The sequence below is a fragment of the Nansenia antarctica genome (assembly GCF_963989245.1).
Source record: "Nansenia antarctica genome assembly, chromosome: 19".
NCBI classification, from domain to species: domain Eukaryota; kingdom Metazoa; phylum Chordata; class Actinopteri; order Argentiniformes; family Microstomatidae; genus Nansenia; species Nansenia antarctica.
The window spans coordinates 25,284,834-25,288,426 of record NC_137692.1 but is presented as its reverse complement, the minus strand read 5'-3'; positions in this window follow the sequence as shown (position 1 = coordinate 25,288,426).

The following is a 3,593-nucleotide window of genomic DNA, read 5'->3' as shown; positions in this document are numbered from 1 at the left end:
GCCGGTGTGAAAGAGGCCTCTGTGAAACGCAATCATGACACAGAAACACAGAGTCATTGACATGAAAGGATGTTGTTGACATCACATGGCCAGTCCACATTAGAATAACTAATCCAACCATGTACGTACGTTATACTGGTCACATTTGGTAAAGGCTGTATAATAATAACTGTCATACATGGACAGCTGGATATGGCGTGAACGTGACTGAGAGGGACCACCTCATCGTGTCATTGTTTCTATCCCGTTCTCTCCTGTACGGAGCCCCCCCCTGTTTACACAACTATGCTGGCTGTAAATATCTCTTTATGTGTCTGTCTTTGTGCGTCGCATAGATACATGCTCTATGGCTCTTTCACTGTCAATCTTTCTCTCTCAAATCTCCTCTCTCATTCTCTCCCTCTCATCTCCAATTCATTTTATTTTACTCTACCTCTCTAAACTCTCTCCTGTTCCTCTTTTCCACTGTTAGATGAGCTGCGTGGTGTTGGCTAGGTGTAAATACTTCTTCTGCTACCAAACCAAGCTATTCTATTCGTTTTAAAAAAAACATATTGTGAATTAAGAGAAGAAGAAGATAAAAGAAAGATATGTAAGAGTGTACATACAGACGGAGAAGACTGGCGTGAGAAGAAGAAAATAGATAAACACAGCGTCTGTTTTTATATACAGAACCACTGAGATCTTTTTGTATAGATTTGAGTACTTTAATTTGCACTATTACAAAATGCTGCCCGCTGCAGCCATTTTTGTTTTTTATCTTTCTCCTTTCTTTGGGTTACTTGTTGTGATAAAGAACTAAACATGAGATGTTGTTGGCTGATATTTGAATGCAAGTCACTGATGGAGCCTTTCAATTGTATAAAAGGGTCCTGGGAAAATCAGTCCTCCTAGTAGCAAACGACAGAGTTAGATGTCCATTGTAATGCCTGCAGGTATGAGTATAAGACTCTCACATTGGATGTGATGCCTGCAGCACAGCTGTGTCTTATCTGGTTCACATTCCATATTTAACTCCAACTGTTATTTAACACTTGCTACGGATCAGTATAGGTAGCCGTGTGTTCTATCATGAAGCCTACACCAATATGGATTACAATAACGATATCTGCTCTACTTGTTTTATTTCTTATTTTTAAGTTATTGATTAAGAGTCAAATATTGTATTACGTTTCTGGTGTGACACCGGAACACATTATTCATTATTGAAAAAGTTGCTGGAGGTTCTTCAACTCGTATCACTGATCTCAGAGAAGAGATAACGTTACTCCATTGACTCTCTACTTTTTTTTATGTCTGAATTTAAAGATCACTTATGTAATGCCTACTAGCTTTGTGATGCACAAAGTCATCTTGGTGTTTAAGACTCTTGAGTTTGCTACAGAGAGGACGTGATGACCCAGGTCTGCCTGCTGCCTACAGAAAGATCCTTTGCAAATGATGTTCTGTTGTCTTTCCCACTGCTTTACTTCACTTTGTGATGTCCAGAAAGGGTTAAACCACTGTCAGTCTGTCATCATGAGAGAGCACTTACCTACTGGTTCTTTTCACTACGTTTTCAACGTAGACTCAACATCACGCGATACTTTTGGCTCAGGGCCGTAATTTTCTAAGAGAGACTTTACAATTTATTTTACACTTTACACAGCAGCGGCATCACTGGAAAGCAGTATTCTACAGTCACCTTGTAGACTCTCCAACGAGTACGCAGATCTCCTGTCAATGTAAAAGCCAGTACCCAAGACGTCTCTCTTGTGTACACGTTGATTAATGTGTTCATTAATCGGCATGTACAGTGTGAGTGTGTGTTGGGTATAACCATCTCTGCCTAAGCCATGACGAGCGTGTGTCTGTATGAGATGTGATGAGGATGTCACAGCAGCACTTCTTTGCAAAGGATCAATACCTCTGAACAATGCTGTGCCTTTGTTTTAAGCTAGCCTTGCCAACGACTCGAAAAAGCTTTTTTTTTGTTTGAACTGATTTTTTGTATATTAAGAAGTGCAAGCCTGACGAATGGATTTAATATCTTCGCTGATATGTTTGAGATGATTTTGTCTTTTTGTTCTGTATCATATTTATATTTTCCATATCTCCATGGTCATTTTGATATCTTTAGGATTGTGATTCTTTTTTTTCTTTTTTTCATCTTATTTAATTTTTTTTACACAAGCTGTGATGACAATTCTGCACTTTAATCCTGAACGTGAACGTGAGAATCTGAGGACACCACTGTATCTCATCGCAGCTGGAATAAAACGGCTGCTCCTTAAACAAACCAACGGCTCGTGTTGTTTCTGTTTCTGTATGTTTCTGTATGTTTCAGTATGTTTCAGTATGTTTCTGTATGTTTTAGTTTCCTTTTAGTCACGTGACTTGACAACTGTAAACAACAGACAATTATGTTGCTCAATGAACAACTGTAAGTAAGACATTGTTTTCTCTACATCTAAAATCTAACATCTAACATCTAACTCTCCACTTCTGCCTACTAGAACATATCAATAGGCGATATGATTTCCCTTGAGTTGTTCAGTTGTTCCTGACAGTCATACTACTAATTGATCATAATAATCACTATTTCATAATTGGAGCTACTAAAAACACCTCTTCAAGTCATTAAATGGACATTTCAAACACAAAATAGTAAGAGACAATAATATAATGACATTAATGTATCCTAACTGGGCTAACACTCATAAGGAATGCTTCCTGAGCAACGACTCCAGGCGGGTGTGGCAGGGGGTTCAGCACATGACAAACTTCAGAGCCAACAGGCTCACAGCCGCGGAGGACGACCCCCTGCTGGCGGAAGAGCTGAACACATTCTACGCCCGGTTCGACGAGGGGCGAACGGAGGTAACCACAACACAAACACCACTCTTTCCAGCTCTCAGCAGCCTCACCCTCACAGAGCATGAAGTGAGACGCGTGCTGAAGGCGGTGGACCCCAGAAAAGCCTCAGGGCCGGATGGCGTCCTGGGACGGGTGCTGAGGGACTGCGCCGACCAGCTGGCCGGGGTTTTCACCAACATCTTCAACCAGTCCCTGTCCCAGGCCACCATCCCACCCTGCCTGAAAACCTCAACTATCATCCCAGTCCCGAAGAAAAGCACGGTGAGCTGCCTAAACGACTACCGCCCACATAGGGTCCGGGCCCACATAGTCACACGCCTCCCGCCCAACCTGGATCCATACCAGTTCGCCTACAGAGCCCACAGGTCCACAGAGGACGCCATCGCGACGACTCTCCACTCCACTCTATCCCACCTGGAGAGGGGGAACAGCTACGCGAGACTACTAGACCTGGGACTATCACACTCCATCTGTGCATGGATCAAGGACTTCCTGTCTGACCGCCCCCAGAGGGTGCGGGTGGGCTCCCACACCTCCACAGCCCTCAGACTCAGCACTGGGTCCCCCCAGGGCTGCGTGCTAAGCCCCATCCTCTACACCTACGACTTCACCCCCGTCCACCCCAGCAACTCCATCATAAAGTTTGCAGACGACACCACCGTGGTGGGCTGCATCTCGGGGGGGGACGAGGCGGCGTACAGGGATGAGGTGGAGCAGCTGGGCAAGCTGTGCAAGGT